This window comes from Taudactylus pleione, unplaced genomic scaffold (assembly GCF_031769625.1).
Source record: "Taudactylus pleione unplaced genomic scaffold, aTauple2 ptg000350l, whole genome shotgun sequence".
Lineage (NCBI taxonomy): Eukaryota > Metazoa > Chordata > Amphibia > Anura > Myobatrachidae > Taudactylus > Taudactylus pleione.
This window is the reverse complement of record NW_028284751.1, coordinates 164,555-179,516: the sequence shown is the minus strand read 5'-3', so window position 1 is coordinate 179,516 and position 14,962 is coordinate 164,555. Positions and strand designations below refer to the sequence as shown.

The 14,962-nt window shown below is 47.0% G+C and overlaps 1 protein-coding gene across 2 annotated transcripts in view; it reads left to right on the top strand.

Annotated features, from left to right (window-relative positions):
* Positions 1–531: 531 nt before the first annotated feature.
* Positions 532–14,962, top strand: part of NIN (ninein) — a 128,126-nt gene continuing 113,695 nt past the window's right edge. For both annotated transcript variants that reach the window (XM_088444143.1, XM_088444145.1), the window contains exon 1: positions 532–682. The gene's annotated coding sequence lies outside the window, so the exon portion shown is untranslated. The remainder of the gene's footprint in view (positions 683–14,962) is intronic.

Sequence of the window (14,962 nt, the reverse complement as noted above, 5' to 3'; positions counted from 1 at the left end):
ATAGGTAGATTCTGATTGGTTGCAATGGGCAACATCTCCACTTCTAAAAACTCTCACTTTAGTAAATATACCTATATATTATCATGGCCACTGACAGTTAATTGAGTAGTAGAAATTATGAGTAGTATAACAGGCTTATGCTCTTATTGCCCACTTAGCGCTGGGTGGTCACAAGAAAACGCCCTAGGTGCCACCTAAGGGTGCCTGGTTCCTCCGCAAGTTCATCATCAAACTGGAAAGATACAACCGTTTATAGCAAAAAAGAAAGATACAACAAATATAATAATAATAATAATAATAATTAATAATAAATAATACCAATAATAATAATAATAATAATAATAATAAAATAATAATAGTAAAAAATAATAATAACAATAATAATAATAATATTATTAGTAACATTGTTGCAGTTTGGACGCTCTGTGTGTTGCTGTATTCGGCGTCTGCCACTAGGGGGCGCCTCCTGTACATGGGCTGCTGCGTGTACATGACGGATATAGGCGTCATCCCCCCTCCTCCTCCCCCAAATACAGACCATTCAAACCTCCCAGTAAGAGATCAGTGAGGCCGGGGGAGCTGGGAGCAGAGACTCGGGGATCCGGCATTTCCAGCAGCCAGTGTACCCCCAGCACCCCGGGACCCCCAGCATGAGACGCCCCCAGACACTGTGACCATCAGGGTGAGTAACGGTCCTGGGTCCTGCGTTGCGAGTGGGGGGGAAGAGGAGAGGGCCTCCATACATACTCACCCATCAGAGCCCGGGTGAGGGAGGATGATGGGTTGCAGAGGCTGCTCTCAGTCTGATGCCCATTCCTGTGTATATACTGTATACTGGTCATCATGTGTGTCAGCAGAGACGGGACAGGGAGCCTGGTTCAGTCAGTGGTAGTGGGCACTGGACTTGTCACATGCACAATGGGTGGCATTCAGCTGGTAGAAGGCAAAGTGGTCTTTACAGAAATGCCTATATGCTTCTTTTACTGTACTGGGCGTGGAGTAGGTTAAATGTACAGGAGGTGGCTCTGGATGGGTTAAATGCACAGGAGGTGGCACTGGATGGGCTAAATGCACAGGAGGTGGCACTGGATGGGCTAAATGCACAGGAGGTGGCACTGGATGGGCTAAATGCACAGGAGGTGGCACTGGATGGGCTAAATGCACAGGAGGTGGCACTGGATGGGCTAAATGCACAGGAGGTGGCACTGGATGGGTTAAATGCACAGGAGGTGGCACTGGATGGGCTAAATGCACAGGAGGTGGCACTGGATGTGTTAAATGCACAGTAGGTGGCACTGGATGGGCTAAATGCACAGGAGGTGTCACTGGATGGGTTAAATGCACAGGAGGTGGCACTGGATTGGTTAAATGCACAAGAGGTGGCACTGGATGCCCTAAATGCACAGGAGGTGGCACTGAACTTGTTATATGTACCTAGCGCTTGGCACTACATTGTAAATGCATGTTAGATGTACCAGTTCAGTGATCTCAGCGGGGGGAGGGAGAGCGTGCCGTAGGGACTTCTTAGTGTCGGGATACTGGCTTCCATTATTCCAGACTAATTACACTTTTAAAACAGTTTGATTCCTTTTATGATGGGGCAGATCCTTCCCCCACAGTCCCCTAACCTAGCTGGCCCTCAGTGCTACTATCCCGTGCCACTCACTGGCTAATTCTGCCATGGGATTCAGATGTAATGAGCATAAGGATGTTTTGCATTAGTTGGTGAGGAATGATTAGATTCCTTTTGTATCAGTAGTAACCCTGGATTTAGTTGTACAGTGTCATCTATGTGATAGGGGAACCTTTACACCACAGGACTAGGGCCAGGTCTGGCGCTGGGCGAATGCTGTTGTTATAGATGGGTCATAACTTGCATCATGGGTTTATCATGTGCCGGCTGACAGCTCCCTGCCTGGGGACAGAGTCTTCACCCAGGGGGAGGTGTCTGCACTGGCTTTGGTTTGTGTCTGGTTGCCTAGGCTTGTGTATGAGGTCTTTGTAGTGATGCTTGTGTGACACCCAAGCTGTCCTCCTGCTGCCGTTCCTGTCAGTGTCTCAGGGGCCTGAGCTGTCTGGGGGTAATATTCTGCCTTTTGTCACAGCAGCCTCCAATAAACTCTCTGTAGCCAGCGGATTTGATTGTATCACACTATAGAAAATAGTAAATGTTCATACTGTATCCGTTTCTCTGGGTTCAGTATATTTTGTCAACATTCATAATGTTGACATGAGGATGTCGACAAGCAATCTTTAGCTAATGCTGTTGCCATTTTGCAGATGTCAACCTCATAATGTTTGACATTCCGGTGTCGACAATCTGACTGCTGACCCCCTACATTGTAAAGCGCAGCGGTGTATGCTCGCACTATACAAACAAATGATGATATTATTATTATTGTTAATAGTATTAGTATTATTATTAGTATTATAATAACAACTCTGGCTGGTAGCTAAAGACCACAGAACGAAAGCAATATCCATGTATTTAGAAAAAGTTGTAGGATGGCGCACTGAAGACTATCAGAAGGGGGAAAGGTAAATATGGACAGAAGGGTTTATATTTTGCTGCTTATAATGGAGAGAGAGCGTATTTTCCCTGTAAAGTGGAAGGTGTTTAACCTGGATCTGCGCTAATTCTTTACAGATTTGCTTTGACGTTCCTGTTGTTGGAATGAAAGGTTGTTGTTTATTGTTGGTTAACTTGTAGCAAACATACCGAGCTATGCCAATTGAAGGGTTTAGCTGGCTTGCCTATAATTAAACAGTGTGCAATCCTATTAAGTACCGACCTGCCTGCCTGAGTTTATGTCTGAGTGCTGCAGGCTGGGTGTGTAATGTTTGTTGCCGGTAAATGGTTTTTCTTATGACTTCTCTGGAGCATTGCTCGGTTGCTAAGGGAGCCGATGCCTTGTTTTGTCCCTGTAGACAGCAGCGATGGCCCGAGTTCTGCTCCCAGATGGTCACCTCTCCGCAATGAATTGTCAGTCGGTGTTGTCACCTCTCAGCGTTGGGGGGGCCGCACGTTGGGATCTTGACCCAGGGCGCTGTCTGCGTGTAGTCCGTGTCTTCCCGCTGTGTGGGCTTGTTCCTATAGTGGTAGTAATACATACTTTCATTCCTTATTGGTTTCTGATTAAATTGGCCCTGGTGAATTCGCCTGATCAGGAAATTAGATTGTAAGCTCCACGCAGGTCTAGAGGCAAATGTCCTGGACAAATCTGTCTGGCGCTGCGTGATTTATATTGGTGCTTTGTTAATAAAAAGCGTGATAATGAAAAAATATATTAGATGGCGTTGTGAATGGATTTGTTCCAGAACTTCCACGTGCAGGGGCTTATGTAGAGTTCAATGGAAGTCCACCAGAGAAGACCAAAGAGCGCTGTGCCGCTCCACTCATCGTTGTAATCCCCACCCCCCGAAAAAAAGTGGAACCAGGTATTCTGCCTACAGTCTGGACTGGCAGATTTGTGGGGGCACAAAGCACGGGTTGCCCTTGAATTTGCAGCTAGGTCATGCTCGTCTGGACTGGTGGCATTATAACAGGGAATCGCACACCTGCTATAGTGCCAACCTGCCCATGGTACTGGGGCTTTTTCCACACTACTTGGTGGTGGGTGTATGTTGAAATTGGAAAATAAAAAAAAAATTGGTTAAAAAGTAATTTCCCAGGTGAACAACAGAGCCCAGCATGCCCCGGTCACTTTCAAGTGTATTGTAGCATGATGATGCTTTTAGTACAACAAGCGCCAGCTTACCCATGGCTGCCACGGCATGCTGGCACTTGAAGAACAAGTGCCAGCATTACCTGGTAACCAAGGTATGCCATGACCACACACCCAGAAATCCTCCTCATCCACGGCCTGGCAGAACATCAAGCCATTAACCTTACGGAGCTATGGCGCTAATGTCTAAGATGTAGCGTTTCATTTCCATTCATACAATGGGGGGGGGGGTTTCCACGTATCCGGTCAGACCAGGGGGGTAGTATTTGTGTAAACAATGGAAAATATGAATCGCCCAGGATGAAATCGCTTCAGCCAACATGTTTTGTTTTGTTTTATTTTATTTAAGGTGTACTAGTTCTATTGCTTTGCATAGTGTCCCTGTCCTGGGAGTGGCCCACCTTAGCAGCAGCGCCATACAGACTGGTAGCAGCAGCGTCTTCACCCACTACTGACACCAATGTCACTGTGTGCCCTGTGTACAGACTGCTATGTAATCTCTCCTATTCACCCATCACTCACACCAATGTCACTGTGTGCCCTGTGCACAAACTGCTATGTAATCTCTCCTATTCACCCACCACTCACACCTATGTCACTGTGTGCCCTGTGCACAGACTGCTATGTAACCTATCCTATTCACCCACCACTCACACCAATGTCACTGTGTGCCCTGTGCACAGACTGCTATGTAACCTCTCCTATTCACCCACCACTCACACCTATGCAAATGTGTGCCCTGTGCACAGACTGCTATGTAGCCTAAATCCTATTCAAGTGACTGCGGGCCCAAAGCTCCCCCCCCCCCTCTTCCCTTACCGGACGCGCACATGGTGCCGCACCTATTTCTACCATTGATTATGTCAATAAATGTTGTTTTTGTTATTGTTCAGCTTTAACTTGGAGATGACACAAAGTGCAGATTATTTCTAGGAGTTTCCATTCCAAAATTTTGTTCAGTAGTTTTTGCGCAAACTTGGAAAAAACAGACAGGCACAACATTCTTATAATCTTAGTATAGACCATAGGCGTGTGGGGTGCCCGCACAGGGGGTTCCGCTTTGGCACTTCCCCCTCTGCTGGGTCATAGACTACCCCGTCCCCCCTCCCTCCGCGACATACACTTCTCACTTGGCTGTCCAGGTGAGTAGTCTATGACCCGTTGGGAGGTTTGGACGGGGTTGTCCATGACCGGCGGACAGGGAATTGCCGAAGCCTGTGCACGCCTATGGTATGGATTGTGTCTTTTTGTTATGCCTGTGTTTTTGGCGTAAGGTGCGTCCAACACTACATAGACCCTATAGTCTTCGCTTTGCAAGAAACTTATTTACTAAAGGGCGAAGATCCTTAAATCCATCAAAAAAACTCAGTTTTCACTGATTTTATTATGCAGCAGTCTCCGCACCATGGGGGACCCCTGACTGGCCAACGTTGCGGCAAGTCACAGCTCACTATTATCAGTCAGTATCGCTCAGCTGTTTCCATTACTTTTTCTTTTGATAAATAGCCCCGAAGACTCCTCTTCATCAATCGCTGCCAGAGTGGGGGTAAAAAGGTTTGCTCTATATATTCCAATAATCTTGGGGGAGGGGGTGTTTTCATAACAATGTAAAGTGATTTTAGTCCCTTCGGTGAAAGGCGCTGTATAAATTAAGATTATTACTATTGCTGTTTAATGCTGCACTATTTGAGTAATAAACTTTTTCAGTATTTATCAAGGTACCTGGGGTGGGGGAGCTTCTGTGTTTTCTCATGTAAATATAAACTGTGCGTTGTTCTGTAGGTAATATTACAAAAATATCTAATGCAATGGGCGATCGGCATTAATTGGGACAGCGTGGTTTTATTCCCGAGTCCATCTATTCAACGTACGGCCCTCTAGCTGTTGTGGTCCTGCATATCCCAGCATTGCCCCAGTTTTAGCCTACCATAATAGCAAAACTGAGGCAAGACGTGCTGGGATGTGTAGTTCCACAACAACTGGAACACACTTGCCCTACAGTTATCACTGTGCTCTGTCGCTTCTGGCATGGTGCATTGGAATTGTTTCCTTAGATAAATATATAGGAGTCTTTCATAGCTTAAAATAAATGACATTGATGGGGGGGGGGAGATCTCCTTGTGAATCTAGTGACACAATCTAGACCGTAGCCGCATAGGCGTTGGCCTATTTAAAGACATTTGTACTGAGAAATATAGACTCATCCTGATTATTTCTAAATATTCCGGAGTCCACAAACTTGGTAACGGCAGAAGCCCCGCTGTGCTCTCCATCACGTATAATCGAGCGCAGTGCATTATCTTCTAGAGAGCGGCCCCCGGGTAATAGCTATTTAATATCGCATTCATGACAACGCCTATTATATGTGTTCTGTCTCTTCTTGGTAATTTAGCCACGTTGTTGACATAGGCTCATAATTACGGCATTATTCTGTTTTCTCTCTTCTGTTTTGTGCTTTAGGCATTTTACTATATATATGTTGTGGTTTTTTTTTTAGATATAATTTATTTTTAATGTGCAGTTTCCAGATCAGTTTTACTTTTATGTGTCTTTAACACTCCTTTTATAACCTACTCAGGATAATAGATTTCGGGGTGTGTTAATGTTTTGTATATTTTGTTAGTGCAAAAAAAAATAAAAAAAAATTGTTGGTTAGATGTTTTCAAAATGCATCTTTTTGATGTAAATATGTCAATTGAATAAAGACCGGAAATAAGGAAAGAAATAAAAATAAATGAGAGGTTGGGATATTTCACCTACTAGTGTAAAAAATCCTAAGTTTATTAGCACTTAAGAAAACAAAAAACAATAGTAAAGTACAATTGCAGGTATGGGACCAGAACCTGTTTCACTGACCCCATATGCTTTTGCACGAGCGGCAGTGAGCGATGGCGGTATTATGTGGACGCTCTGTTTACTTGCAGTAATAGACATATGATGCGTTGTTCAATCGGGAAACCTCCATTGAACACACCGCAGGTCATGCGCATCTATATTTGGCATCAGGGGCTAAATGTATAAGGAAGCGCTTTTCAAACCAGAAGTGTTTTATATTGATTACAATTGCCCCTGTAAATCCAGCATCTGAAGACGCGGCAGCTTTGAAAAGTGCTATATAGTAAATTTCACCCCAGGCGTCTGTTCCTGGCGTATTCCTAACGCCAGCCGATAACCAACCTCAATCTGTTGGTGATGAATCAGGTGTAGTATATGTTGTTGACCAGGGCCGCAACTAGGGGGGGGCTAGAGGTGCACGTGCACCGGGTGCCGGAATGCAGGGGGTGAAAAAGGGATGACTCACAGTGGCTTGGGGGCTGGAAAGTCAGAAAACGGCCATCCAAAAATGTCCACCGCCAAGGAGAAGACAGATGCTAGAGGTCCTTACTGCACCTCTAGTGTCTGTTAGGCCAGCGCAAGTGCCGGGAGAAGATGCTGAAAGCTGCATCTTCTCCCGTGAAACCCCCTGGCAACGAGCATGAAACCCCCTGGCAACGAGCATGAAACCCCCTGGCAACGAGCATGAAACCCCCTGGCAACGAGCATGAAACCCCCTGGCAACGAGCATGAAACCCCCTGGCAACGAGCATGAAACCCCCTGGCAACGAGCATGAAACCCCTGACAATGAGCAGGTAATTTTAAAGTAATTAGAAGCCTTACTGTGGGGCATAAAAATGGTGTCGGGCAAATATGTAAGTGGCACTTTGGTAATAGGCATTATAGTGTGTGGCATAATATGTAATGGGCATTATGGTGTGTTGAATAATGTAAGTCACTATACCAAGGACGTTTGACTAGTGCACTGCCTTATGGAGGAGCAAGGACAAAATCCAGGTACGGGAAGGGAGGGGGCGCAAAATTGCTACCTTGCATCGGGTGACAGATATCCTAGTTTCGGCCCTGTGTTGACACAGCATGTCGATATTGACCAGGTTGAAATTCAATATGTCAACACTGATGAAACGACCTGATTAGAATGACGACAAAACTTCCCTGGTGGTCTAACATTGACTTACTGGGTCCAGAAACTCCAGCGGGTGAGGCAGTCAGGTGATGATGACGTCCAGTAGATCCATAACCCCAACCCTCCCCCTAGTGTCTATCCCTAGCATCCCCTTCTACAGCTTAATCCTAACCCTCTCCCTAGTGTCTATCCCTGGCATCCCCTCCTGCAGCTTAATCCTAACTCTCCCCCTAGTGTCTATCCCTGGCATCCCCTCCTGCAGCTTAATCCTAACCCTCCCCCTAGTGTCTATCCCTGGCATCCCCTCCTGCAGCTTAATCCTAACCCTCCCCCTAGTGTCTATCCCTGGCATCCCCTCCTGCAGCTTAATCCTAACCCTCCCCCTAGTGTCTATCCCTGGCATCCCCTCCTGCAGCTTAATCCTAACCCTCCCCCTAGTGTCTATCCCTGGCATCCCCTCCTGCAGCTTAATCCTAACCCTCCCCCTAGTGTCTATCCCTGGCATCCCCTCCTGCATCTTAATCCTAACCCTCCCCCTAGTGTCTATCCCTGGCATCCCCTCCTGCAGCTTAATCCTAACCCTCCCCCTAGTGTCTATCCCTGGCATCCCCTCCTGCAGCTTAATCCTAACCCTCCCCCTAGTGTCTATCCCTGGCATCCCCTCCTGCAGCTTAATCCTAACCCTCCCCCTAGTGTCTATCCCTGGCATCCCCTCCTGCAGCTTAATCCTAACCCTCCCCCTAGTGTCTATCCCTGGCATCCCCTCCTGCAGCTTAATCCTAACCCTCCCCCTAGTGTCTATCCCTGGTATCCCCTCCTGCAGCTTAATCCTAACCCTCCCCCTAGTGTCTATCCTTAAGCTGCAGACACACTGTCAGATTTAGCTGGTCGATATAAACGAGAATGATATCGATATATCGTTATCGATCATATCGTCCTGTTTTCGGGCCCTTCCAACCCCCAAACTATGGTCGATATCGACCATCACCTGTGCATGCAGGCCAACCTGATCGATATTGACCTGGTTGCTATAGGGACCCGCGATCGTTGATAGCGGGTCGTTATAGTCGTTGGGGGGGTTGGTGCATGTGCTGGATGTTCAATATCGAACATCCAGAACATGCAGGATGATGGGACAACGATCATCTGATCGGAGGCATCGCTCCCTGTGTACAGAGCTTTTAGCCTTCCCTCCTGCAGCTTAACCCTAACCCTCCTCTGCCGATCCGTGCAGAATTTTAAATGTCAACATTTTGACTGCATCCTGATAAAACAAGGCCTGAATAATTCTGTGCACAGCTGTGTAGTGTTCATTCTAGCACCCTGCACCTGTCACAACCTTTGCAGTTCAACTTTCCTGCCTGGGGTTGTCACACTGTGCTCTGTTGCTTCTAGCACACTCTGGTCTGTATCCCAAAAGCTTGTTGCATCAGCTGAGTGTGCTAGAGGCACCAGAGCAAAGAGCGACACTCCAGGCAGGAAAGAGGGACCTGCACAGGTTGTGACAGGTGCAGGGTGCTAGAATGAACACTAGCTCTGTAAAAACTACTTGTCAATATTACATCATAAAAACGCATATCGTAGAGCACAATACAAACAGCCCCTTGTTGTACATTTTGTTCGTTTAGGGATAGCTAAGCCCACGTGGACACAGGGAAGGATCCTTAATTCCCGTGTCACCCACAATAAGACTGCGCAGTTTGCAAGAATGATGGTTTTGTGCACTCACTGCTCCGTGAAAGCCATAAGTACTCGCCACCAAGCAATAAACGTGACGCCAACGTACAGCCCGCAGAACCACTGGCACTGTATCTAGGAACTGGTATAATTCAAGATCCTTATAAGATCTATTTACTGCCGGGAAATAATTTGCTCATTGTTTAGCCTGAAAGAGATGTGAAACTACTTTAATGATGTTTACTTTCCAAGCTAATGCCTGATTAGTGTTTTTGCTTTTTGTGTTTTTATTAAGCGCTTAGAACGCTGACTAATTGCTAAGGTTGGGCGGCTTCCTATTTCTGCTCAAGTTATAGTTATTGACTATAAATATTCAAATAGCTGCTTATTTATTTAAATTTGTTTTTTTTTTTTTAATCCACAATTCATATTCTTAAGGGTGTTAAATATTCAATAGAAGATGGTTAATTCAGCGCTATTAGCATTCATTCGCAGCTGTTTATTTTGTTGTTTTGGTATTGCTGCCAAGGGGGGTAAATCACTTATCATACATTTCTTTGTTGGGAAAACGCTTTAGATAATTTAAGCCTTAAACACAAGAGCTCATTTAGTACTTGCGGTTGGGATGGGTCTTAACAGTGTATTTTGGAGTGTTTAGATGTGTGCGCAATATCAATTGGGGGGGTGCAGGCTGCAGCATGTGTGCGCAATATCACTTGGGCGGGTGCAGGCTGCAGCATGTGTGCGCAAGATCAGTTGGGGGGGTGTAGGCTGCAGCATGTGTGTGCAATATCAGTTGGGGGGGTGCAGGCTGCAGCATGTGTGCGCAATATCACTTGGGCGGGTGCAGGCTGCAGCATGTGTGCGCAATATCAATTGGGGGGGTGCAGGCTGCAGCATGTGTGCGCAATATCAGTTGGGGGGGTGCAGGCTGCAGCATGTGTGCGCAATATCACTTGGGCGGGTGCAGGCTGCAGCATGTGTGCGCAATATCACTTGGGGGGGTGCAGGCTGCAGCATGTGTGCGCAATATCACTTGGGGGGGTGCAGGCTGCAGCATGTGTGCGCAATATCAATTGGGGGGGTGCAGGCTGCAGCATGTGTGCGCAATATCAGTTGGGGGGGGTGCAGGCTGCAGCATGTGTGCGCAATATCAGTTGGGGGGGTGCAGGCTGCAGCATGTGTGCTCAATATCAGTTGGGGGGGGTGCAGACTGCAGCATGTGTGCTCAATATCAATTGGGGGGGGTGCAGACTGCAGCGTGTGTGTAATATCTGTATAGTCTGTGGGCACTGCATAAGGGGCATAAATACAGGTGGCACTGCATGAGGGGCACAAATACAGGGAACACTTCATATGGGGACAATTACAAGGGGCACTGTATAATTGGCACTTTTGCCTGAGAGCCAGTGGAGGGAAGCCTAAGACCTGTCAGGCTGGAATGGCAAGGGAGGGGGCTGGAATGAAGTGTGTATTATGTGAATCTTGTTTTTTCAATGTGTTTTATATGGTTCTGGATTTCAAAATTTATTTTATGTGTTTCTGGAATTAATAATGTATTTGAGGTGGATGTGGTTTTAAAACGTAGTTTATGTGCCTCTGGCTTTTCCAATATATTTTATGTGGAAGTGGTTTGTTGCAGTGTATTTTATGTGGATCTGGCTTATTTCAGTGTATTTTATGTGGATCTGGCTTATTTCAGTGTATTTTATGTGGATCTGGCTTATTTCAGTGTATTTTATGTGGACCTGGCTTATTACAGTGTATTTTATGAGGACCTGGCTTATTACAGTGTATTTTATGAGGACCTGGCTTATTACAGTGTATTTTATGTGGATCTGGCTTATTTCAGTGTATTTTATGTGGACCTGGCTTATTTCAGTGTATTTTATGTGGACCTGGCTTATTTCAGTGTATTTTATGTGGATCTGGCTTATTTCAGTGTATTTTATGTGGATCTGGCTTATTTCAGTGTATTTTATGTGGACCTGGCTTATTTCTGTGTATTTTATGTGGACCTGGCTTATTTCTGTGTATTTTATGTGGACCTGGCTTATTTCTGTGTATTTTATGTGGACCTGGCTTATTTCTGTGTATTTTATGTGGATCTCCCTTATTTCAGTGTATGTTATGTGGACCTGGCTTATTTCAGTGTATTTTATGTGGACCTGGCTTATTTCAGTGTATTTTATGTGGACCTGGCTTATTTCAGTGTATTTTATGTGGACCTGGCTTATTTCAGTGTATTTTATATGGACCTGGCTTATTTCAGTGTATTTTATGTGGACCTGGCTTATTTCAGTGTATTTTATGTGGACCTGGCTTATTACAGTGTATTTTATGTGGACCTGGCTTATTACAGTGTATTTTATGTGGACCTGGCTTATTTCTGTGTATTTTATGTAGAGATGTGTGCCGGACCATTTTTGCCGGATTTGGTTCTAATTCGTCGGGATTTGGATTTGGATTTGCCAAACTGCAGTGACTGGCTTTGGATTTGGATTTGGATTTTTTTACAAAAATTGACAAAAAAAGCTAAAATCACATAAATTGGTCTTTTTTTTCTTCCTAGAGTATTATTAACCTCAATAACATTAATTTCCAGTCAATTTAGACCATATCACAGCTTATAATATTGTTTTCAACATTATTGGCCAAAGGTTGCAGTGAGCTGACTGGTTACTAAGCGACAAAGCAGCGGCACAACGACACAGACACCACAGTATAAAGCACATCTATGACACATTGCCACACAGCAGTGGCAGAAATGAAAAGTAGTGCACCCACCCAGTGGGGTACGGCCAGCAGAGTCACAGTACTTGTTTACAAAGTGTGCTACGGCCCTAGGAGTCACAGTGCACAATCTTATTAGCATTACACCGCACATAGGGCCTGATTCACATTACACCATAAAGTAGTGTCTCTTATTTATGTTACGACACACAGTAGTGCCCCTTTTACACAATGCCCACAGTAGTGACCCTTTTACACAATGCCCACAGTAGCGGTGTCCCTTACACAATGTCCCCCAGCAGTGGTGCCCCCTATGCAGTCCCCTTAGTAGTAGGGTCCACTATGCAGTGCCCCCAGTAGTATGCCCCCCATTAGCAGGCCCCCCCATTAGCAGGCCCCCCCATTAGCATGCCCCCCATTAGCATGCCCCCCATTAGCATGCCCCCCATTAGCATGCCCCCCAGTAGTATGCCCCCCCAGTAGCATGCCCCCCCAGTAGTATGCCCCCCCAGTAGTATGCCCCCCCAGTAGTATGGCTCCCCCAGTAGTAGGCTCCCCCAGTAGTAGCCCCCCCCTGTAGTATGGGCCCCCCTGTAGTAGGCTGCCCCAGTAGCAGCCCCCCCCAGTAGTAGTAAGCCCCCCCAGTAGCAGGCCCCTCAGTAGTATGGCCCCCCCAGTAGCAGCCCCCCCCAGTAGTAGTAAGCCCCCCCAGTAGCAGGCCCCTCAGTAGTATGGCCCCCCCAGTAGTATAGCCCCCCCCAGTAGCAGGCCCCTCTGTAGTATGGCCCCCTGAGTAGCAGAACACCCCCCAGTAGTGCAGACCCCCCCCAGTAGCAGGCCCCTCTGTAGTATGGCCCCCCCAGTAGTATAGCCCCCCCCCCAGTAGTATGCCCCCCCCAGTAGCAGACCCCCCCCAGTAGTATAGCCCCCCCAGTAGCAGGCCCCTCTGTAGTATGGCCCCCCAGTAGTATAGCCCCCCCCAGTAGCAGACCCCCCCCAGTAGTGCAGACCCCCCCCCAGTAGTATAGCCCCCGGCCCAGTAGCAGGCCCCTCTGTAGTATGGCCCCCCCAGTAGTATAGCCTCCCCCAGTAGCAGACCCCCCCCCAGTAGTGCAGACCCCCCCCAGTAGTGCCCCCGGCCCTTGCACAAATAAAAAAATAAAAACTTACCTGTATCCCCGCTCCCGCGCCGTCCGCTCTGTCACACGCTGAGGAGGGAGCCGGAAGACGGAGCTCATGTGTGAGCTCCAGCCGGCTCCCTCCGTGCAGCAGCCAATGAGAGTCTGTGTGACTCTCATTGGCTGCTGTAACAAACACACAGCTGCCGCTGGCGGCTGTGTGTCTGTGTCTGTGTAGGGCAGACCGCTATCACAGCGCTCTGCCCTACACGCGAGGAGACCTGATGTCGGATTCTCTAGTGAGAATCCGACATCAGGCGGCCGCCGTTCGGCCCCGAACGGGGATCCAAGTCAGGCGGTGAACACCCGAACAGGGTTCGGGTGGACTCGGATCCCCAATGTTCGGAGCGGTTCGGATTCCACAGAATCCGAACCGCTCATCTCTAATTTTATGTGGATCTCCCTTATTTCAGTGTATGTTATGTGGACCTGGCTTATTTCAATGTATTTTATGTGGATCTGGCTTATTTCAGTGTATTTTATGTGGACCTGGCTTATTTCAGTGTATTTTATGTGGATCTGGCTTATTTCAGTGTATTTTATGTGGATCTGGCTTCTATCTTCAATGTGCTGGGCTCGACCCCCAACCTGACTAAAAATGGGTGTGATACAAGGTCATACTTCTGCAAATGTCACACCAAAGGCATGCACACACAAGTGCGGCGTGGGTTTGTGACAGCTAGGCCACAACCCAATTTTTGAGCGCACGCCTCCGGTGCGCGCATGCTGTCTGTCTTTGATTTAACTACATATATTTTTCAGCGCTTTGCCTCTGACAGGTTAGCCACCCTTGGGCTCAGTAGTCACAGCGGCTGACATTCTGTGGTCTTTCGAGACCACACTCCCACTGTGGTACCACACCCCCTTACAATGAGGCCACGCCCACTCCACAATATTACTGCTTCTTGAAGGGGGGGGGCGCATTTTGACTGCTCGCACTGGGAGCCCCAGGCCCTAGAAACTGCCCTGCACAAATGGTGAGATTTTGATTGGTCCAAATCGCCCAACTATTGTCTTTTGCGTTGGCCTTTTAGATCTAAAAGTCACCCTCACCTACATGGAAGTTGACTCAGTCGGTTGTACAATCGGATCGAATGATTACCCCACTGGGGTCAGTATTTGGTTGGCCAAGTCCATACAAGAGCGTGGCGGTTCAGTGTGGCCAAATTGGGGGAATGTTAAACGCTGAATATTTGCACCCCGGAAATATGAATTGCAGCATAATGAAGCTCGTAGCTGAAATCTCATCCACCCCATCCTCCATAAAATATTAGGGGCATCTTCCATCTCCGTATTATATATAATTTTCTTATGATTATATTTCCAGGGGTGGAGAACTGTTTTCAGCCGAGGTCATAGGTTAAAACCAAAGCCTTCCAGCTTTTCTAGTGACCTAAATATGTCTCGTCTTGGCAGGAGCCACCCAAAATCAGTCGATGGGAACAGCAGCCCCTTTTTAATTTGTTCATTCTTATTCTGGTCATGTCAGTCGTTGCAGAACCCTCCTGTCGGTTTGTAATCTCTGCAAATGCCATTTATGCAAAGATATTGCCATCTCCATAAATGTCGGATGCCGTAGGGCTTGTTTGTGTTGTGCTAATTTATCTGGAACGTGAGCACAACATTTACCAATATGTATGGTAGAAAAGCCTTAGGGGGGCTGTATGCCCACATGACAAGAGTGGTC